General features: G+C 44.6%; 1 protein-coding gene across 6 annotated transcripts in view; it reads left to right on the top strand.

Moving 5' to 3' along the window:
* The window catches only part of LPP (LIM domain containing preferred translocation partner in lipoma), a 328422-nt gene that overhangs the window by 49627 nt on the left and 254896 nt on the right, over positions 1-23899 (top strand). For 5 of the 6 annotated variants that reach the window (XR_003528319.1, XM_027647152.1, XM_027647153.1 and 2 more), the window contains one exon: positions 14117-14215. The gene's annotated coding sequence lies outside the window, so the exon portion shown is untranslated. Of the gene's footprint in view, positions 1-7791; positions 7883-14116; positions 14216-23899 lie in introns of those variants that run through there. The other variant, XM_027647154.1, reaches the window with a different exon arrangement.

Below are 23899 nucleotides of genomic sequence, written 5' to 3'. Positions count from 1 at the left end.
TGTGTGTGTTTGTGTGTGTGTGTTTGTGTGTGTGTGTTTGTGTGTGTGTGTTTGTGTGTGTGTGTGTATGTTTGTGTGCAGCAACCCTACAAAACAGGATCTGGTTTAAGAGTATTTCTGTACAGGAAAGAACATAAGTATATGCTTAAGTCCTACGGAAGTCAAAGCAACTTAAACACATATTACAGTTAATCATGTACTTAAGTGATTTTCTGAGTTGACCTATATCTGGAATGACACATAAGGCTCTCTTGAGTTGAGATTCACAGCCCTGTTCTGTAGTTCCTTCCCAAGGAAAGTGCTGATTTATTTATTTTTAATTCTTGCTTTAAAGAACGGCCTGTTTTGGCCTTACTGCTTTGCAAACTATTGGAAAGGATGGTGTGAAAAGTTAAAGCACTCTGAACAACACAGTCCTTTTCAAAAGACTAAGAGAATTTGTACCATTCATTTCAAAAGGACTCCATATAGCAAGAATAATGCTGTAACAGGGATGTTTCGCTGAAGGATACTGTTGGAGTCGAAATGCCGTCTGGTGTGATCAGAATGACAGCCTGCTTGAAATTGGTGTGGTGTAATGTGCTACTATAGATTGCTTTCCTTTAATGTATTTTTTTTGCCTTCCTGAAGTCTCTTTATGATGAGTGGGATGCTTGCAGTATGGATTTGAATGGAATATCATGTAATAAGAATAATAAGCAGGTGCACTGTATAAAATTTAAGTGGAAAGCTACTGCCTAGAAGGGAAAAAGTAATGTGGTTACTGCTGCATCTTTTCCTCATAAGAGCATTGTTCCCCGAGCACTTATGGGTTTCCCTGTGTATGAGGCTTATCTAAGATAAATTCCTATTCAGGTGGATGGGACACTGTGCTTCTGAATTGATTTTTTGGTAGAACTTTTTATGGTTATAACAGTAGGCGGTGCTAATATATAGGTTCTTTGTAAGAAGACTAATGTTTTGCCTGGAAGTAACAGGATCATGTGATGAATGCTGGAGTGTTGCTGGTGAAAAGGGGTGGGGGAGGAAATTACCTTTAATAAGGAGTTTAAGTGACATTTTTCTGATAGAATGCCATTATGTTTGATTTTTCACACAAACAAGAAACCAAAGGTGTTCGTGAGGCTGGTGTGGTGCAGCTGGTTGCCTGAAGACTTGCCTTGGCCACTCCTTTGTGTGCCTTAGTGCTTACCCCATCCTTGCTCTCAGGCAGGTTGATGCTTCCTGGAGCCCGTCAGCCCTGTCAGCATCCCTTACTGCCCAGCAGATGCAATCCTCCTGGTGTTCCAGGCCCTGTTTGCAAAACACTATCTGTTCTTGTGTTTCATGTCCCTACTCGGCCTGGCCGGGAATGAACCCTTGTCTTGACCTGCAGCATCCTCTGGTAGGAAAGCTGCCAAGCGACTTCCAGCTGAAAACACAGTTTGTTAGGAAACGGAATGAGTTACTTTTTGGCTTGCCTCTTGGACTTCTGGCCTCCAGACTAGGCAGATCTTCTTTCTAGTCCTTGCTGTAGTAAATCCAATCTTGCCAAGACCAGCAGTGACACTGGGTGCTTTTCTGATGAAGTCCTCTCTCCAGTGTTGGCTCAAACAAAACCTTCCAAATTCTGGAAGAAGAGGCAGTTGCTCTTATGAATGTGCCTGATGACCCCCTTTTACTGAGGAAAGTTCTCAGCTAATGGTTAAAATCCATTCTAAGCCCCATTAATACAAAGGTACTTTATCAATGGGAGGACAGGATCTCAGGGCTTGCATTGTATAGGTACAAAGTTTAAATCCTTGGTGGTTTTGATATATTAGCGTATTTAACCCAATAAATTCCAATAACTCTCTAATGGAAACTCAAGAGCTGTTGTAGTTCATGAGAACTTCCATTTCTTCTGTCTTCAGAGTGGGGATGGTGCTTTCTGTGGTGGGGCTGTGAGTTGGTTTGTTCTCACAGCTGAGCAGTTGCCATGGCCATGTGTTCTCCCAGCCTGCTGAAAAGGCGAAGCAAAGCCCTTTAACTGAAACCACCGAGAAGTTGCTTCACTGAAATTTGTTAAGCCACGGTGATTTTTGATTACAGTCACCTTGGTATTTAGAAAGCGATCTGGTATCTGAGAAAGTGTATTGTGGGATTTGTTAGTTTTAATTTAAATGTTTTTGAAATACTGGAGACTTCTGGGTAAAAAGAATGGAGGTTTTGCTTTTTGTATGGTACCAAACCAGCCTTGGACATGGTGCAGACAGCTGTGTGGCTGCTTGGGGACTTGCTACCTTAACTGTGTGATATTTTTGCAGACAAAGCTTCAAGTACAGTTCTGTTGAAGCTCTTCATACCCTACAGTGAAGGGAATTTCAAAGAGTTTGCAAAGCCTGGCTTGGAGTTTCTGGGCTTATGAAAGCAAACAGTGTAAAATGCTTTTGGCTGGTTTTTGAGGGCAGATGTCTGGACCCGTGCATTGTCACATAACAGTGGATTGGTTGGGCATCATCGTCTTTCGTTGCAGCAAGAATTTTCCTGAATCCACTGTTCTGTCTCCAAAAATGGCAAAGACTTTTTCTGTCAACTAACAGCTCCCTTGACAGGGATGTGACTTCAGTCCCTATGGAAAATGATTCTGCATCTGTCCCAGAGCAGGAATGGGGCTCAGATCTGTTGGGTGTTCCTAGCATTGCTTTTACTGCTGATTTGCAGCAGCTGTGAGGGCCAAATTTGTCCAGTGTGTCCCCATGGGAAACACTGGAGGAATGTGGGTCTGTTGTCTTGGGTAAGGATGACCACAACTGTGTTGGGAGGTTGGCTCTGGAGCATTGAAGCTCTGTGGTAGCTGCAGGAATTTGCCCAGAGCATATCTCTGCAAGTGTCCTGTGGTTATTGTGTTAGTATCCACATAGTGCAAAGGCAGGGACTTTGGTTGATGGGCCACATTTGGGATGATTTTGAAAGCCAAACCTTCTGCAGTGGTGAAAGAGCTGTAGGTGTGGCTGAAAGAAAACTTTCGCCTTCCTGCATTGCTGTGACTGCGCTCACTTTCTTTTGTTGTTCAAAGGCAAAGGCACCATTTTATTAGTGAAATAAAAGAAGTAAAAAAATCCCAAACTCCAAAATTTCTAGTCAACTGGGCTGCAAACCTGTTGAGGGCAGAGAGCAGAAACACTGTTGAGAAAAAGTTTGAGCTTGGTCTGTGATGTTTTTGGCCCTTAAGGGACTTCTGGTCCTTAGTAGCTTTGCAGTGAATGTAGGTGATTGTCCTAATGGTGATATCTCCACGGAATGCTCTTATCACAAAAGTGGTGGAAGAGGATAAGGGAGATAGTTTTCCTCTTTCTCATGAACATATTGCTTTTAATTCTTATAAAGAAGAGAGAGTAGGTTCTCTCTCAGCGTTATTGACCAAGCCCTCAGAGGCATCAACTGTTGTACTGAGACATGACAAACTGAGACTTCCCACTGGCAGCTCATTGTGGCTGGTGTCAGGGCTGCTGTGGGCAGGTGCTGGGGAATGCAGGGTGACTGCTTTCAGGAACCTTTAAGCAACCAGCTCACCTCCAAGAGACACAGGCATGTTTCTTCTCCACTCTTGTGAGCAACTGTCTGGGTCTGCTGATCTACCCCACCTCTCTCCCTTCCTGCTCCTCTGGCTGCTCGGTGAGGAGCGGTGCCTCCTGAGAAGTTCCAGGCATACTAGTCATTTATTGCAAGACTTTTTTCTTTCTCTCTTTGTTCTTATGCTGTAGCATTTAGACAGCAAGAGTAAGGAAGGTTTCCAAGCTGTCTGCTTAAAGCAAGGTGATTGCAGAGCACCTGCTCTGGGCAGGAGGTGACATCTCTGGGGATACTGACAGTGGCTGGTGCTGAGACACAGGGCAGTGGGTGGTTTCCCAAAGGTGGGGGACAGATACACTTGGCAGGGAACATGTGTGGGCTTGTTGGCAGCGGGGAAGGAAGCGTTCACTCATGCTAATAATTCCAGCCCGCAGGAATTTTTTATTTTACTGATTTTTGTTGTTGGTGGTTCTTTCGTGCAGTCATTATTTTTTTTCTATTCCCTCCTTTAATTGTTGAAGCTGTTTTTAATCCCTGACCATAGTAAAGCCACACTGTTAACACAAGCAGCGGGGTAGCTGAAATTGCAGCTGTACTACAAGCTCTGCTTTTAATTTCAGGCTGTTATTAATGAGGCTAGAAACTTTCCCTTCCCCCAGTCGAGTTTCAGCTATGTGTCTTCATCCAAGTCACTTCACTCGGTTTTTCAAAGCATCCCTGACTCCGTCTGGGATACAACAGGTGAAGGCTGAAGACTGTTTTTGGATGTCATGAAGAGGTTTCTGGCTGCTGTCCTTCCTGTTCCTTTGTGCAGGCAGCTCTGTGCAGGTGGAGGGTCGGGAGCAGGCAGCTGCAGGGGCTGGGAGGGGACCTCCAAAGAGAGGGTGGCAATGGGGAGCTGCAGCTTAGAGGTGTTAGTGCTGGGGAGGAGATGGAACTTCACGTGCTTGGCAGAGGTGGGAGGACAGGATGGTTGTGTGGGTTTGGGTTGCTTGTGAGCTTCTGCCCTGCCCTGTGGTCCTGGGGCTGAGCATGAGGGGCTCTGATGGCTGCCGCTGTCCTCCTGTGGGGCAGCTCCCGTCAGTCTCCGTAAAGGGAATGTAGTGTGCTGTGTGTCTTCTCTCCTTTTTGCTCATGCAGCGCCCTGGGTGCCCACCGGAACAGTCTGTTGTTTACAGAAGAAGCAGTAATGGCAAAAAGGTTTTATTTTTTAGGATGTAATATTGTAATTGCATTGGGGATATGGAAATCCCAGTCTGCCGCTGAAATTGCTGCAATAGACTCAAACTTAGAGATTGTCAGGACTCTAGGAAAAATTCCCAGCAATTTACATCTCTAAAGTGCAGTCCCACATTCCTGTTTATAACCTGTGTGTGTTAGAGAGGACCTGTTTCTCTGTGGCTAAGGGCACATCCAGCCCCAGGTGCATGTGCTGAAGGCCAGGTTGTCCTTTATTTTCTGTGCAGGTATGACTTGAGTGCTGCAAACCTGGGAAACAACCCTTTAGGACTGGAGCTGCAGTAGTCTCTAGTTTTTGAGTTATCAACCCCCTTCCCTGCAATGTAATGAAGGAAATTATTGCGCAGTGTACATGTGCTTGCAGCTCTGCAGGAGCACTCGCTGGGCTGATCTTGTTCAGTTTGCTTCTCTTTTTATCCTGCATCTCAAGACTGTGATGTCTGAGCCTGACACTCCATGGCATATGCACTAGTTTTTTTCCTGGATGGATTTATTGGATTTCCAGTAAAGACAAACAAAGTCGGAAGGCTAACGGTGCTGAACACGCAGCACTGTGCTCTCTGGCCCAGCCTGCTGTGCTCAGCTCCTTATACGGCCAAAAAAAGAAAGAGGAAAAGAGGGCGCAGCGTGAATACCAGACATACGATGCATTCCTCCCAGCTGCAAACTCGGAATTTGCTTTTCCCTGGAAAGTGGACCCTCCGTACATCCATTAATTCAGGCTCTGTACTGTTTAGCAGGGAGAGGAAAGCTAGCATTGAGCTGGCTCTGAGCAACACTTAATTGTCTTGTGTAAAGGAATTTCTTCTCTGTAAGGGTTTTTTCTTGCTTTGGTGGGGGACAGAAGAGGGAAAGGGGCTGGGATGAGGAAGGGAAGAGGAGGCCTGATTGGCCTGAAACTCTCTTTCACTTGGCAAATTGCAGGCAGGTAGACTACAATTACATCTATTTTCTTCATCTAAAGATCAATCTGATTCATTGTTAGCCTCCGCCTTTAAATTATATTTTCCCTGAATAGCATCTTCCAGTTAGTGGGAGGTGGAGGGTAGATAAGACAATCGATCCTGTTGCTTCATTCATGATCTGGCTTCAGCCTTTGTTGTTTGAATAACTGTGGGTGTGAATGGCTTGCTTGAGGTGCTCTGATCTGGGCTTTGACTGGAAGTACAAAGCACAGGTCCTCTATCTATTAGATATGGGCCTGAGTTTCCAAAATGGATTTGTTAGCTTGGGCATAGCACCCTCTTCAGAACTCGAATGAGGAAGGTCAGGCCAGTCCATCATCTCTCCTCATGTGCCACTGATTCATGGTGTGCGAAGGCACCTTCTGCAGTGACACGGGAGCTGAACTGCCATGGCAGGTGTTGTGGTTTCCTAGATTGTTTGGAAGCCAAATTGTGAACTGGAAGCCACAGTGGGGTGATCATGGCGCTGCCTGCACATGGGCAACCTGCCTGCTTGCCAGCACCTGGGCCCACGTTAGCAGGGACACCTCCAGCCAGCCCTGTTTGTGCTTATTTCGAAAGGGAGAGCTTTACCAAGACCACTTGTGCTTCTGTGGATGCTTTCTGTGTTTCATGAGCACCAAACAGGTGGGAGAATTGGGCAATTGTCACTCAGCCAAAAGGCTTTTCTAGCAAGGGAAAAAGCAACCTGACAACTTTGAGTCATGTTTTACTGCTTTGGGATCAGAGTGCCTGGAAAGCAGTTCCCTATTGTTTCTTCACAGGCCTTGTGGAGGTGATGATGCTACTTAATTTCACAAGCTCCTTTCATCTAGCTCCTGTACCGTGCTTTCCCATCTTGAGGATGGGCTGTGACAGCACTTGACTAAGGCAATCTGTGTAGCTTTGTGAAGATCCCATCTGTTTCTCTAGTTGACAGCTGGGTTGTTCCATGTAACTTGCCTTCTTGCTTTCCTGTAAAACCAAGCACGTTATTAGGACCCAAAATAGTAGCTCCTCTGGGCCATGTTGTAAGAGGAGAGTGTTTCATGATGACAGGATCCAGCATTGCATGGAGGCAAAGCCCTTTTATACGTGCGAGGAAATAGCAACAATCTGCTTGCAGGTCATGCATGGCTCAGCTCTTTGAACTTCTACATTATCAAGTGTTTGCTGTCTCTGTTCTTAGAGACTGTACTTTGCAACCAGCACTGTAAATTATCCAGTGAGGGTAATAAATGAGTTTGATGGCAGAAGAAAGAGAAATGAATGGCAAATCTATGCTAATGGAAACATCTGTTGAGTATTCTTGTTACTCTTTCCTCATCCATCCCCACATGCATCCGGAGGTTGTTTCAGACCAGGTGGAGTAGAGAGTGGACCTTAGGCTCTGTGAAAAGGTAGCTATGGGTGCTAGGCAAAATGTTTGGGGTAGAACTGCCAGGTCTTGTTTTTTAACACCGTTTCACTTAAGTGCATTATCGAGCATTTTGCTATAAATGAGACGTAATGGTGCTCCTGGTGCATTAGCCAGAACTCCACGAAAAGTTGAACAGTGGGTTGTGAATATTAGATTTGGAGTTAGTTGATGTTTTTACTGTGTGAATTCTTTATGAAGGTATTGATGTGGATGATGGTTGCCAGCTGAGAACAGGAGACTGGCAAGCTGGTAGGATTGGGTACACTCATAGCATCCTGTGGGAAGTGAATGCTTGGGGTGCTGGACATGCAGTCAGGTTCCTGTGCATGTCTGGCTTTCTTCTGAAGATGGGGAGATCCACCTGCCCCAACCATCCAGCTCCAGAGCTGCTGCTGGATGAAATGTTGGAGGGCAGCTGCACTCAGGTGGCCACAGAGCCCTGGCTGCAGGTTGGTCATTATGGCTGCTATCTTGGTAAACCAGTGAGCTTGGTGGGAGAAATGGGTGTCAGGGCTCCACTCCTGTGTCCCCAGTGGGTGTATTGCTTGCAGAAGCCTCTTGTATGTTGCAGATATCTGACCTGTGTGCGTGGTTAAGGACCATCCTGAGTTTTGTGGGTGCTGAAAGGTCACAGCCTCTCTATCTTGCTTCCATTTTTGCTTGGTTTAAATGGGAGTAAATTTCCACTGGTTGCTTTTCTAATGCAATGAAGCACTGGGACTGGTGGAGAAGGAGAAAGAGACAGGTAAATATTTCTGTAAATGTTTGGGTGGTTTTGTTTCCAGGATGTTATCTTCTTGTTGGGAAAAGAAATGTAATTCAATAAACACAAAGCAGGCACCATGTTTACACCCTTTAAGTATAGGGGAATGCTGTTCTTCTGTTCCTTTTATATGTTTTTTTTGTGGTACTGCCTTAAGGTGTCTTACCAGAAGTATGGGCTGTCATTATTAGAGAATCCTGTAAAACAGCTGAATAATTGCACAATGTTCTTTATTGCTGTCAGGTTTATTCATAGTTGTGTTTTTTTTTTTAAGACACATGAGGGACTGTCTCTGCACACATCATTGATTTTGCTAATAAAATCTTACATTTTGATGGTACGTTTCATTGGAAAATCATCAACTGCTCCATAAAATTAAGACTTACACTGTCGTGGGATGGGGATGTTTCCTCTAGCCTTGATGGTAAGATTGATCTAGATGGATTTGTTTGATTTCTTAACAGCTGTTGTGGAGGGTATAGAATCCAATGCCTTATCTCTACTCCAGATTGTCTGATCAGGGTTTTGGAGTTCAGCATCCAGCTCTTACCCCTCATTTTCTCAACAGGCTGCTGTGATGACCTGATGTCTGTCCCCTGTGTCAGTCAGTGATGCAGAAGGATGCTTCATGCTTGGTGCTGAGCTCAGTGTGACTACAGAACATGACTAGCTGTGTGGCTGCAGCCTGGAGTGGAACTGGAGGCTGTACTGCAGTGGGTGCTTGCACACATTCAGCAGAGGCATCCCTTGCCTGATTCTGAGCAACCTGGTCTAGTGGGAGGTGTCCCTGCCCGTGGCAAGGGGGGGTTGGAACTAGATGGTCTTTAAGGTCCCTTCCAGCCCAAACCATTCTATGATTCACTTATTTCATGGGGCATCAACTCTCCCCACCTTGATTTCGTTTTTTTTCCACTTTCAACCCAGGAAAAGCCTAATGTTGCTCCTGGCCGGTGGCTCTGATCTGTGCCAAATCGTGCCTCTGCTTTCTTAAATGTCTCTCACAGTTTCCCATGGCACCTGAGGACTGCAGGGATTAACTCACACATAGGAGGCTCCCAGGGTGCAAGGACTGAGGGATCTGTGCTTTGCAGAGAGGGTCTGAGTGCTCTGGGCTGCTGATGGATGGAGTGCTGGAGGAGAAGGTCCCACAGGAATGGAGGTGATGTCCATGCGTGGTGTGCCTAGACATCTTTTCCTTTCTGCAGGGAGTGGGTATAGTGCTTAAAACCTACTTGAAATTATTCCAGTGCAAGGTATGAGGAGAGGACACCTCTTTGACTGTGGCCACCATGTTGTCCCCAGTGGTCTGTCCATGAGAGGTTCCTACTGGCAGCTGTGACCACAGGTCAGCTGCTCAAATGGAAATGTTGTTTCTATTCAGGCTATTCACGGATCATGGGCAGGTTAAAACTACCTCTGTCCAGTATCAGCTAGGACATGCTTGTAAGCCTTAGGCTGAGCTTTTGCTGTCCCTTTTGGCTGAGATCTGCAGGAGCCTGGATCAGCAGAACATAGTTTTAGATCCCGCTGAAAGCCCAGAGCACATGAAAGGGCCCAGAGCAAGGTGAGTGAGCACTGCTCTGGTTTATTTGGCCATTAAATAGCCAAGGCAGCAGTTGGTGTTGGACTGGCAGTCAGAAAGCCATTGCTGACCCAAACTCCAGTCCTGTATTTCACAGTAATTAGCAAGTTTGAGCATGTTGTTCATTCAGCCAAAAATCCTGGGAGATGACACAAGTCTGTATTTTATTGTATTCATTAATTTAGTGAGCCTGTGTATGTTGTATTTGAGGGAATGTTTTGCGTTCAGGTTCGTAGAGCTGAATCGGATTCTATTTTACAGGAGACAGCCCAGTTGTCCATAGCAACCTGAAATTGATTTCCCCCCCCCCCCCCAGTCTACCAAAAGCTGTTCCCTCTTGAATCATCCCTTTAATTTAATACAGTGAGCAGGATGTCCCTGCATGTGGAAACTTCTTTTTTTAATACTGAGTAACCTAGGCAAAAAAAAATATCTTATTTGAACAACAGCCCTGACTCTGTCTTTGTTGCCACTTGGCATTAGTCCTTTCTGTGCCATTTCCTTGTACTTCATTTCAGGTACTGGAGGCCATTATCTCTGTCAGTTAATCACCACTGCTGCCTCAGGGGGATGTCCCCCTGCACGCTACCCTGGTTTACTCGGCCTCAGCTTTGTGGGTTGGCCCAGTGTGCTCATTATGCTGAAAAGTCTGTTCTTTGTAGTGTGTATAGAATCAGCCCTGTGCTTTCCCTTGACTTGCAGTGGTGCCTACACGTGGCACTGGTGATGCAGTGGCCCTGGCGTTCCTCGAGGAGTGGAGTCGGTGCTCCTTGCAACGGGAATGCGCTGCCCAGCTTTTCACCCTGGCTAGAGGAGAAGGGCTGAGGCCTGTGCTGTTCAGGGCAATGACAATGACACTGTTGTCAGGTGTCCCCTCCACCTGTTGCTAATGAGGATGCTCAGGGCCAGGAGCTGCCAGGGGGCTCTGCTGCAGAGACCCAGCACGGGTGAAGTGCTACCTTCATCTCAGCACTGTCGGTGCGGGCAGCCTGGGGCATATACAGACCTGGAGGTAAATACATGCTCTGTGTTGACCTTCATGAGTAATTTAAACTCAGAAAGCATTACAATACCTGCTGCTTACAATCTTCTCTGACTTGTACCCTTTTGGCTCTGGTTTCCTATACTAGATCTCTACTGTTGTCAAAACCTCTTTTTATGGGTTTTTCCAGTGGAAGTGGCTTCAGTGGAGACTGGTTGGAAGGTGTTTGGGAAGAATGGGAAGAATTGCCATGCTGGTTTGCTCCTATTTAGAAATCTGCGGGTGCCTGAGGACTCCAAGGGAACAATTGCCTTGTCATAGGATTGCCAGGGATGAGGAATTTAGGACATTTGTGGTTTTGCTACCTGGAAGAACACTTGACTCTCTTTGGAAGACCAGCAACTTGTGTGTGGTCAGTGCAGACTGCAACATTTTTCCACATTTCCCCATTTTCACATTTTCCACATTTGCCCCTGGATTTTGCACAGAATGGCAAGACAGCAGAGACTTTCTCCTGTGCTCTTAGTTCTTGCCCTGCTTGTTGTGGAGCCATGGGAGGAGGAGGTGTTGCTGGGGCAAGGTGTGCCGTGGTAGCAGTTGTACCACCAGAACTGTCCCCGTTGGCTGTTCCACACAGAGAGAAGCAAGCTGCTGCTTGCATCTACACTTAGGCCATTAGCACAAATTGCACCAATCTGTGCTGTGAAATCTCTGCCTTTTCCTGGCTTGTTTTATGAAAAGTTAAAAAAAAAAAAAAGGGAAAACGACATGAAATCGATATGGCAGAGGCGTCAGTTGCGTGTTCACCTGCTGTCACTGCGAGAGGAAGCCATGTCACTTGACATGCCTGGTGTATGGCACTTGTTGAGAAGATAGTTATTTCATGTCTCCCTATTTTTTCCGCATCAGTCAAAAAATGGTTTGTTTAATGTGCATCATCTGAACATTTCACTGAATAAGCTACCCAAAAAGGTTAATCTCCAATTCTGTAATGCTTTTACTGTCGCATCCAGCTGCTTCAAAGACAGCAATGTGTGTATCTCTAATGATGACTTCCAGATGCAGAAGTAGCAGAGGCATCTATTTCTTTCAGGTGCCAGAACTGAGACTTACAAGGCCTGTTTTTTCAGAACACTTCATGTTTTGTAGCACTGTACATGGTTATAGTACAAATCTCAATTAAAGGTTGAACAAAGAATCTTAATCTCTTCTGGACGTGGTCTTTCTGTATCTTAGCCAGAAAAGGCAAGGCAATAAATATGTGGGAAAAAATTGATATATGTGACTTTGCTCTTATCGTTCTGAAGGTTTATGGCAGAGGCATAAACAGGATCTAATCTTTCCAAGTGATGCTTAGCTGCCAGACCACAAAGCGTCCTGTTTGGTCTCCTTACCATTGCCTGCCTTGCGTGCTCCCCATCTTCTGAAAACTGAATGAAGGCAAGGAGACCATTGTCCCACCTGGCTGCGACCTCCTTATTGACATGACTTGGCTTTCATACACCACTAGCAAGTAGAGTCTTCAGGTCTCAGTGAGTCTGTGCCCGTGTTGTCATTCCTCCTTTCAGCAGGAGTACTGCCTGCCTGAGAGATGGGTATGATCTGGCTGGTCTAAGCAGAAGTTCCTCGACTGTTGTCTGTAACTTCTGTCAGCAGGATATTTGTAAATTTAAACGCTTCCTCACAGAAGTATCAAAGGAACTAAGGCCACTTTTCAGCATGAACATGAAAGACTTTCGCGCACTGGTGCAGCCAGGATTGCCATGGAGAACAAAGGCTTTTGCTAATCGCTTCTAATGCCTTTCAAGTTTATGCCTCATTTTTTCCCCTTTTTCAGACAGCCTCCCAGAGTAGAGACTTCAGTGACTGACTCACCAAATAATTAACAGGAGGAGGACTCCATCTCTGAAACTTTTGAACACCTCTTTTAATTTTCTTAAACCAGCCAGCACTCTGGCCAGGATCCAATTTGTGTAATTACATTTGACCTAACTTAATCTCTTGGCAGTTTCAATTGCATGTGGTAGTTGTCTTGGCTCCCTGTCCTGGGCTGCCATTCAATGCTGCTCCATGGTTTTCAACAGCTGTTGTAATTCAGCTGTAGAAATGGGTGTATTTTCTTGGTGGAAGCATTCCTCATATCTCTATCCCTTGCTAAACATCCTTATCTCAATAATATTTTGGGAGGTGACGTGTCTGATGCTGCAGATGATCTTGCTGAAGTCCTTGGAGCTACTTTCACTCTTAAAGAAGAGCATGCATTTAGACTCTTAGTAGTTTGTCCATCATATATTTTGAGTTTGTTTTGAGTTTTTCGTCCTCATTAAGAGGCATTTATTTATTAGTCTCCTCAGCTACTGTGTGCTGCTTTAAGGACATTATTGGTGCAGGTATTCCTCTCTAGCATTGAAAACAGTACTTCTGTTATCAAATCTGTGTTAAATAGGAGTTTGTCACCTTCCTGTGCTGACAGCAGTTGGGCTGGCTGGCTGTGAGTGTTGGCATTGGTAAGAGTGCAAGTGATGAAGGAAAGCAAAAGCCCAGGGCAGCTGAGAAGGATTGCAGAGGAAAAAAAAACATCCCAAGTAGAAACTTGGAGATGAACAAAGTGCAGTAGCCAAAGGAACAGTCGGATGGATGATGCATGCGAAAGAGAAGACCCCGAGTTTTTGCATTGGCACATCCTTAGATGTGCAACAGATATCTTGTTTTCACAGCAGATGGCAAATTGAGTGTTTCTTGACTTCAGCCCTCAGAAAAGGTGTATTTGTTACAAACCCACTTGATCCTTTGGGACCAGGAGAAGACCCTGCTGAGAGGAGACAGGAATTTAGATGAGATGAGATGCAAAAGGTGATCTACTACTGAAAGATGCAGTTGTGGCAAATTGTCTGCTACCATTTAACTCTGCTTTTCTGAGAGTCTCCAGAAGTAGGATGGGAAATGTATTATTGCTGCTCTCCCTTTTTACTTATCTCCCATGAAATTTGGGATGTTTTTGATATTCAGAACTCTCCCCTGTGTTTCCAAACACTACTCAGTGTAAATCCTTTCTTTATTCTTTCTACATTGTCACCAAACCCTTGGGTTCATGAGAAAGATTTTGTTTTGCTAGGTAGAATATCCTGAAGATGGAGGTAAGGACTATCTTGAACACAAAAGTTATTCAGCCATTAATAAGGCCTGACTTTTGTCCTCTGCGTGTCTCCCATAATTACACATATTTAAATCTCAGAGTAGACTAGAAGTCTTGTCTCTGTTGGTTTCAGTGACACTGTAAATAAAATCGTCAGTGGTAACATTAAGATTTGTTGTCTGTCACAGTACATAAATGTTTGGAGTTGGAGCCATTTTATTTTGATGTGTGCTGCGTATAACTTATAGGTTGGCAGAACTTTCTGAAAAATCCGTAAACACTTTCCTAGAACTGAGATTTATCAAACCCTTATGGTGGTTGTCAGAGAAAGTGTGGCCAGGTTTGAGTGGTGGCTCACGACGTATCTACAGTCATTGATGTTGCTTTTGAAGATCTGTTTGCATGTTAAATAATGGGGTAGGAAAAATTCCACTTCACAGTTGTTGGGTTTTCCTTTACTACTGGACTGGACTGTCTGCCATACTGAAGACAATTCTTTTCTTTTCCGTGTTTCAGAGTACTTTGTAACTGGGTGTGCCTGAATGCATCAGCCTTTGGATGTGAGCGTCTTCTCTTGAAACAGCCTCGTGATACCCAACTGCCTGCTCTCTTGGGGTAAGAAGAGAAATGCACATGCAGAGATTAAGAATGTGGTTTGGGCAGAAGCAGAATGGCAAAGAGAAGTCAAGCAGCACTGGTGCCTCAGCTTGTAAATTTTGGAAATAATGAACTTGTCATGGAGAAAGGGGAAAAAACTGTAAATCTGTCCACTGTAAATAAGACAAGTTATCAACTTAAGTTGCAGCAAGAGAAACTCAGCTGAGGCATTAGTGATGATCTCCTGCATTAAAGCTGATAGTTTGAAAGGCAAAACTCGGTGTATCTGTGTAGAATGAGCTGCATGGTTTGATGATCAGTTGATGCAACAGCAATTAACTCTGGCGCTCAGTGCCTTTGTTACCTGAATGGTGATGTTCTTCTGGAGGGAAGTGTAAGCTCAGTGAGAAGAAGAGGTTTAATCCTCTGTTGTTGGCATGCAGCGTAAACTTGTGGTAAAAAAAGGAGGTTGCATCAATTCTGACTCCTTTGTATAAAGTTTCTGGGAGTTTGGTTCTCTTCTGTGGTCCATGTAAGAGATTTACTCTCAGGTGGGCAATCTCATCTGTTTTATTGTGACATGGCAACACAATGCTACAAATACAGATATACTGAGCAAAACACAAATATCATGTGGAACACAGAGAGAGTGGAGCCAGGGCTGATGAAATGGAGGAGAGTTTAATTTTTTTTCTCTTTCTATTCTGTTCTTGTTCTCCACTGTGTTTCTTTGTCATGCCTTGACAGCAAACACAGCAGGCTTTTCCTGAGTTTAAAAATGCTGGCTCACCAGCTGGGTCTTGAAATTATATCCTGAAGATGGCTGCTCCTTTAGTTCCCTTGCTTCTTCCTCCCTTCCTTGGGAGCTGCTGATGACAAACTGAGCCTGGGCTCGGCAGCCTCTGAGCCATCATACCGAGAAGGGTGGGGTTCAGGTGCTTCGTCTTCCTTGATCTGGTGAAGAAGATCAGTGAGATACCTGTCCTATCTCACAGGACATCTGAAATTCAACCTCTTGTTGGACTTTGGTTTCTGTACTATTTATATTTCATTCTTAGTGTCAGCAAATACTGGTCTGCCCTGGAGTTACACTAGTGTCTTATTGTTCACTATCGTCCTCTGCTTAGCAGAGATAAGCTGTTGTGTCCCAGGGGTATGGGAACATGGAAGAAACTTTCAAATAGTTCTAAGAAATGCAGATAGTGTCAGAGAGAAATAAGGGATGCCTTTCTGAAGTCACCTTTTTACATGTTTTTTTTTTCTCTTCCCTGCCCCCCCCTTCTTGAGCTTTTCAATTCCTGCAACTATCTGTTGAAATCTTGAAAGCAAAATGCATTCATGGAAAGATACAATTTACTGTGTGCCCCCCTGATCTTTTGATCTCAGTCAATCAAATAAGTCCAAGACCTTGCAGTTCACCTTGTTTCAAGGACGGTTAATAAGTTGAGTGGTTGTGCCAATGGCAGTGATGGCTTTCCAACCTTGTGCTTCTTTTATTGTTGTTATTATTTTTTATGATTCTGACCTTTCGGACTGGTCAGGGTAAGATTATTTGCAAAGAATACTCCATAAATATGCCTGTCAGGACCAGAGTTAATATTCAAGCATTGCTGCTTAGCAAAAGAAAACAATATGCCAAAGTTCAATTTAGATTTCCCTGCAGGGTTGAAAATAATGACAAGACTCACTTAACATGGCAGGGGTGAGTCCTTCCACCTCTGTGGCAGTGACTGCCTTATGGTCCTGCAGCACTTAGCAGCTCTGTGCCTGGGTAACTTGGTGGCTGCACCTGAAATTTGGCATCTGGTGCTGGGGCTCACTTGGGGTGGAGGATCCTTGGGTGTTTCTCCTGACTCTTGAAGGTGCCAGCTCAGTCAATTAGTAGTTCTCTTTGATTTTGCAACTGAATTTTTTCCCCTCTAATGCTGTGCTCCTTGCTTTTGCTTGCAAATGAGGTTTTGTGGAGCTGCTCTAAGCTCTGTCCTGCAAAGTCATCCCGTTCTCATCCTTGCATTCGATCCTTGCGCTCGGCGCAAGCCAGCGTCTGTTCCAGGAGTGGCTTAGGAGAGCCCTAGTGCATCCTGGTATGTTGTGAGTTGTGTCCTGTGGGTTGCTTGCTGTGATCTCTGAGTGCTTTGAGAATCCCAGATTTCAGTGGGAATCTCATTGCATTTTCCTTGCTGTGACTATTCATGGAAACAGTTCCTAGATGTCTCCCACTTAATGTTTGCCACCAAGGAGGCTTGCAGCATCCAGTGGCAGGAATCTTGCTTTACTGTCAGGAAATATAATGGTGATTGTCAGTGTTTCTGCTGTCCTGTCAGCAAAATTGACTCCTGTGGCTGGGAACAGCATGAGGAGTGAAACTGGGAGCCAGCAGCTGCTATTAAGGCATTAACCTGCAGTGTTTGAAAGCCACACAGTCTGTTGCATAGAAATAGTTTGTCAGAAGCATGTGGCTCTTCTGAGGTTATCTATTCTTCCTTCCATAGACGAGAAAGTGAAGGTATTGAAGATCACTTGCTTTGACCACAGGAAGTTCATGTTAGTGGTGCTCTGGGGCTGGGACTGAAACCCATAGGTTTTGCCAAAAAAAAAAAAAAAAAAAAAGCTATATGCGGTGAAAGGCAGCGAGTTCCCTGAAAAAATGTATGCCATCAGTTGAGAAAGCAGACTGGGACTGGGTGGTGAAATAATGGTGCAAAAAGCAATGCAGCTTGTGGAAGGTCATGCAACCCCTCCATGCCAGACCAAGTCAGCAGCGCTGTAACTTGCAGTGAAGCAGATGGGTCTGGTTACCTGTCAGCATCGGCTGAGAAGTTTAAAAATAAAATAAATAAACTTGTCTTTAGGCCCATCTTAAAATCCAGAAGTTGTTTCTCCAGCACCTGTAAATAACCCTTTTCTGGATTTACCTGCCTTGCTCATAATAGGAGAAGATATGGGGAAAAAGGGGAAACTGAGGATGGCAGAGCAGTGCCTTTGTTTTGTGGTGCCATACCCTCACAAGCCTGGTGGCCATGCCATGAACTGGGGAGAGGTATTCCCATGGACAGCTGCCATCCTTCAGGTGCTGAGGGGAAAAGCCCTTCCACATGCAGGAGTTTTACTTGGCCCAGAAAGCGACACTCTTTTTTTCTTATTCCAAAAGGGACTGGCAATTAGCAGCAGGGCTAATAGCCACCTGGAATTAAATTGTATGGAGGCATGAGAAATAGTAGGATATATTTAGAAATATCTATTGCATATATATATATACCTCTTCAGAAACATGTTGGAGATGCCATATCCATAAATACTAATAAGGCTGTTTGATTCCAATTTTCAGGTAAGATTAACATTTTATTGAGTATTATATCTGTCACATTCAATGCTTTAGTGTACCATCCTCTCAGGCTTATTAGCATAATTGCAGTGCTTAAGCAACAATAAAAAATTCAACAGTAAAATAGCGGTTAGCACAGGCAATTTGTTATCAAAAGCTTTTACTTAAGGACAGCTTTTGAGCATATTTATTATCCAGTTAGGGCTATACATTATTTTTATTTAGAAAAACAAGAGGGAAACATTGTAGGTTGCTTTTTTTTTCTTTTTTAATGTCTAAATCAGAAGGCCTGAAAATTGGTCACAGCCTTTTTCTGTTTCTTAAAATTGCTCAGCAAATTTATTTGGAGTGGGAAGGCAAAATAGCGCAACAAACTCAGGTCTGGAGCAGGACTGTGACGTTAATAACTCAGCAGAACAATTCTGTTAAATTCTGATGCTGACCTAGATTCCCTCGTTGCATCTCAGACCCTGAAGACACTGTCCTCCCCCTCTGTGGCTGATGGCACTGTCATCAGAGCAGCACAAAGCCAGGGGTGGCCCAACCTCTTGCCCCACCAGTGGCTGCAGCCTGGGAGTCAATGCAGCCGTGTGCTGCGGGGATGATGTACCTTCAGACAAGGGAAGGGACTGGATGGGACCTGCAGGAAAATGGACTTTGATTTCAGTGCTGGTTGTCTCTGAGGCTGGAGCAGAGGAGCATGGCCTGGCTGTGTGACAGTGTTGCACACTTCCTCTGTTCCTTTTCTCACTTCGAGGACACTTACGGGAATAATCCTTTTCCAGAAGATACAGAGCACAGATGTAAATGCACGTCTGTTTGTGTGCATGCCCCTGCTGATGCACATACACACAGAAGGTCCCTGTTGCCAGCATGGCAAAATTTCATGTGAGTATTTTAATTTTCAACAAATTTTCTACGTGTATTTAAAATAAAAAGTTGTACCTTGTAAATGAAGAAGTAAATGAATTTTAAACAACACAAGAAATCCTTACACTAAGAGGTCCATCAAGAAAAGCACATGTATATGGTGAGAGGAAGACTTGCTGTGATTGCTTGTGCTTCCTTTGCTGGTGGAGCCTTTTTACAGAACCTCTCTCTGCTTGCTTTTGCTCTTCCAACACCCTTCAGACCCATAAATTCGTCTGGTTTTTTTGCTCCCATTTTGACTGTTGTCTAAGCTTACCATGAGGAGAAGTGAAGGCAGTGCTGCTGCCACAGGGAAGAAGCTTGTGTTCATAGTGAAACAGGATGTGCAAGCAGGTTGTAGGAATTGGGAAGGGAGCACTTGGAAGCAGGTGAAACTAAGCTGGGCACATATTAGAGAAGTGATGTGCTTGTGGGGTCCTCTTCACAAACACCCTCTCCTGTGAATATGTAGAATTTGAAAGGAGCCGGTTGTTTCAGATCCTTTTTTTTGAGGGTGGGATAAAAACCCAATGTTATTATTCAGAGATAAATTGTGTGTTTCAGATTCTAGTGTAGTTGAGTGTCTTGCATTGGTACACAGCTCACTCTCATGAAACTGCCTAGCACTGCATGCTCTTTAGACTTTCTGTCGACAGAGAGCTTGGTGATGCTCCTGGGAATATGAATACACAGCAACTGACTAAAACAAACTTCCTGGGAACTTTGCTCTCGGTGGAAATTTAACTGTGATTTGAACTACCATTGAAATATCTGCTCTCTGCCTCCGTGATCACCTCTAGGAATGGGGACTTGTTGCTGCTCTCTCAGGAACAAACAGGTTCCCGCACAGACCTGCAGCTCCCCATTGTTGCTCCTTCTGGCTTTGCTTGTCTGAGTTTGGTGGTGCCCAAGGCATCAGCTACTTGAGTGTCTCCTGCTTGCATCTGGCCTTGTAGCTAGGAGAGTGTTTTCTGCTACAACCAGGGAAGCACTGTTCTAGGTCCTGTGCACAGGCACAGGGTTCCACATCCATAACAGGAGCTGGGGGACCATGGAAGGTGTTTTCTTGGGGTGTGGATGTGGTCAAGGACATTTCTGTCTGGCTCCCACCTGAGATCTATAGTCCTCCAACAGTTTAGGGAGAAAGGACCTTTGTAGCTCCTGGCTAAAAACAGAGTTAGCTTCAGGGTTGGATGAGGCTGCTCAGAGCTTGTTGAGACAGTGGTGGCCTGATGTAATCTTGAGGGATGATGATAGTATGTGCCTTGGTCAACAAAAACAGACCTTATGGAGGGCTTTGTAGGCTGTAGTCTGGTGTAAGGGTAGTGCAGTGATGACATTTCTGGGAGAGGGTCTGTGTGAAGGGTTGAAAGACACAGTTTAGGTAATACAGTGACACAGTGATTCCTGCATCAAATTCCCCATGTGAGGTGGGAAACACCATGCCCAGCTCTGCAGAACTGGTGCTACTGGAGTCTGGCTGTCACCATAGCCACTGGGCACACCTCATGCTCTCCTTCACAATGGATGGGGAGGGATGCTGGGAGGAGAGAGTTTGTCTGGAGATAAGTCTGCATGTGAACACATCTTCCTTCAGGAGGAAAGTGCCTGCATGCTTCTTGCAGGGAAAAAAAAATGGCCGAAAGAATTTAGCAGTGATAAATGTCATAAAAAATACTTATGCTGGAATTTGTAAAGCCTGGAACATCTGTTCTCAACAGTGCTTTGATCATGTTGTGAGGCTTTTAAAATGATACTTCCATGAATTAAGTGAGATCCTTATGGCTGCAGGATTCCTTTCAGTGCCCTTTTTTTCATGGAGCAAAAAGGCAAATTTCACAGGGAACATTACATGACTTGAAACACATATTTTAATGGTTAGTATCAACCAAACAATGTTTTATTAGGTGCTAGAAAAATGTTCCAGTTCCATACCCCAGGAAGCAAAGCACTCCCATTTACTTTTAAGCTTATGGGAGCTGTACTTTGAAAAAAATGAATTCAAGAATTCAATGCTTGTATGTTACTGTATTCAAAACCAAAACAAACATGGTGAAGTGAGCTTAAACCTTTTTAAGTTGTTGTCAGAAAAGGGCCTTTTTGGGTTTTGTTTCCAGGCAGAGGTACAGATGAACCAGGATCTGTGTGTTTTCTGAGGGACCCACAGCAAAGGATGGTGAGACACTGATGATTTACTTCTCTCGGTGCACCGCCTTGGACTGAGTAGCTTTCATCCACTTTTCTCCAAGGACTCGTGCTTTCCCCTTTCCTTGTTATTTTAGCAGGCTTTTGCCTCTTGCCCTTCCAGCAGCTGAGTGTTTGTGGCTGAAATGTTTTGATGCTGAATGTCTTTGCTGTTTTGGGTTCTTTGCAGTGTCACGCCTGGCAGCAGGATTTCTGCTCCTCTGCCTTCCTGCTACATGTAGGGAAAAGACTATCTCCTGGGCTGTTTGCAGAAACAGCCTGTAGGATGTGAGGGGTGGCAGGAAGGAGGGAGAAACTGAAGAGGAGATGTGGAACAAAGGGGGGTCTCCTCCTGTGCTATGTTTGTATGTTCAGACTTGAGAAATCCTTTTCTGCTGCTGCAGCCAGCAAGTCTGGTAGCTCCAAGCAGGATGGTGGGGTAAGGCTCCTTGCTCCAGTCTCTTCTTCCCTCCCTGGGATGGATGAATGGACTTGTGGGTGACCCTCGGGCTCTACCCAGCAAGCAGGAGCCTGGGGCAATCGATTGGTTCTTCATTTAGAGACTCTTCAGGCTAAGAAAGGAGGAAAAGTTATGATCATAAATAACAGAGGAGGAATATAGAGGGGCTTCCTAGTAAGGTTCTGGATGTCAGGGGTTAATTTATGAAAACTAAATTGTTTAATTCCTGCAGCACCCAACAGGTGAGCAGGCGGCTTATTGCTGTGACATATCCATTTATAGCAGTTTTCCATCACTAACACCTGCGACTCAGTTCTGTTACATGCTTATGCTGTCTGTTAATTATTTACCAATGATTTACAAGTACAGAGTACAAATAAAATGCTTTTATGCAGAAGACTGCATTGCACGCCCAAGATTCCTGGGAATTAGGGCACTCTGCTATCGTGTACAATCCCATCAACATCCCTGGGCTTTTGATGGAGGACTCCTTGTATGTGCCTGAGCAGGAGACAGCCCTTTGCCCACCAGAGCTGGCACACAGAGGGGTTGTGGTGTTAGTGAAGGACTTACTACACACAGCGCTCTGGTGTATGAGTGGATCCCCGTCCTTTGCTTCCCAGCAGATTGATTTTTGCCATTTTAAATTACTTTCTTCCTCCTCTACAAAGGCTCATTCTTCTTCATAAATGATGGCAGCAGTGAACTGTTTAAAAAAAAAAAAAAACACAGCATGATGTGCTTTTTTTAAAAGAATAAAATAGTATAAAAGTCAAGTAGCAGATCAAGTTCTGACTCAGCTCGTAACTTATGATCCTATGTTATTTCTGTAACATTTTTAGCTTATGACCAAATTTTTCTAATATTAGGACACTGCCATAGAAAGTGTGTCAGTCCCAGGCTGCCAGAACCTGTCACTGTACAGAATATATACACTTTTGAGCAAGTGTGCAGGAGCAGGCCAGTAAGTTCTTTGTTGTGGTTTTAAATTGCTGAAGTTCCTTTTTTTTTTTTTTTCTTTTTTTTCTGTCTGTTTGGTTTTGGTTGTTTTTGTTGATTTACTTAGCAAACAGTGCTGTGCAGAACAACATAGCTGCTTTTTGTTTCTCACACAGTCAGGCACTGGGCTCCCGTCCCCAACTGTGCCTCTTGCAGCTGGAGTTGCTTTACTGGTAGATTTTCAGCCAGTGTACAGTGCTGTAAGTCGGTTCAAACTGTACCAACTGTCTGGATTTTATGGAAGTTGAGAATCTGGTCATACAGCTCGTGGTTTGAGTAAGGAAGGAGTTCTGGAGATGGTTCTCCTCTTCTAGGCAGCAAGAAAGTACATGCAAAGTTTATCTAAGCTCAGGGAAAGCGTGTGTGAACAAATAAGTGTCTGTGTTGCAGAGAATGCTATTACTGAGGAAATCCCAAAGTTTACGAGTAGGATTTTTTTGTAGGTTCAAATCTGCTGTGGTTTCAGAGTACCTAAGGACACTTAAAATAGTGAAACTCCAGTCCAGCCCAAACATGCATGACACACACAGCAGCAAAACCATCCTTGTGTTTAATACTACTGATCAGCTCACTAATACAACATCTGCTCTGGGATTTTGTGTTTAATTTTTGTCTGGATACTAAAGAGGAATGCAGGGTTAATGATCTGTGTCCTGTTTCTCTTCACAATGCTTTATTTGCACTTTGTGGCTGCTTTTCATGGTTCTTTGCAGCAGCCCTAAAATGTTAACTGACCTGAAGAAATCAACAACGGACGCTTAAAAAATCCGAAAGAAAAGCTAGAAAGGATGTTGCTTTCTAGCTTTTCATGTGAACACCTTGTACTTAGACCCACTTTGATTAAGTAACCAGCAAAGCCTATTCATATGTACTCCAATTAAAATTTAATGAAGCAAGAGGATGTATTTGTGTATGCTGACTAATGCAGGAGGAATAGATTCCTGTAACTGCTCTGCAAGCCCTTTCCTTTGCCATCACGGCTCAATTTACTAGAAAGCTCCTCAGCAGCTGTGGGCCTCCTCTGGCATGAACAACCCTCACAAGTCTGGGGTCTTGTGCTTACAGCAAGAGGTGATGATGGCCCAAATGTGGAATAATGTGGCTCTTCTGTAAAGCAGAGCCTTATCAATGAAGCCCAGTTTGGCTGATTGCCAGAGGTGAGCCAAGGCTTCTGCCCTAATGTGCTCCATTGGATAAGAGGGAGTCACTGGATGTGTGTGCTCTATCTGCCCTGATGCCAAAACTATCACTGAGCAGCAGTTGGATGAGTGGAGCAACACGTAGCAAGAAGGGAAGCCCCATGGGCCCTGATTTGTAAGTAGGAAACGGGTGCTCAAGCGGGGTCTGTATGACTGCTAAGGTGGTACCAGGAAACAGATGGGCTTTTAGTGCCTCAGCCTTTGCTGTGGGTTTATTGGGTAGTTGCTTTGGTACTTGTGTTACCAAAGGGATCCGGCCCTGCTTTGCAGGGCATTTTGCTTCTAAAATGTCACAGGGAGTGCACAGACATCTGCATGGACAATGAAACAACTGGACAGGAGTGGTACTGAGACTTGCTTACATTCACACTGTCTCCATCTCTTCTGGCGTGCTTCCACCTCTGGGGCAGCTGCAGAGCTCCTGCACTATTTTGCACCCAGGATGTGGACTGTAGAAATGATATTAAAGGAGCTCATCTACTCATTGCATAGTGCCCTGTGACTTCAGATTTGTTCAGGGACTGATAGCCCACCTCTAGAGTGGAATCTGGCAGTGGGGTGATGCTGCACAGCTACGTTAAATGCCATTTTTGGATAAGCAATGAAAGATCCTGCTGTATTCACTC

The sequence above is a fragment of the Corapipo altera genome, unplaced genomic scaffold (assembly GCF_003945725.1).
Source record: "Corapipo altera isolate COAL_440 unplaced genomic scaffold, ASM394572v1 113, whole genome shotgun sequence".
In the NCBI taxonomy this organism is placed as follows: Eukaryota; Metazoa; Chordata; class Aves; order Passeriformes; family Pipridae; genus Corapipo; species Corapipo altera.
This window is presented reverse-complemented; position numbering and strand designations above follow the sequence as displayed.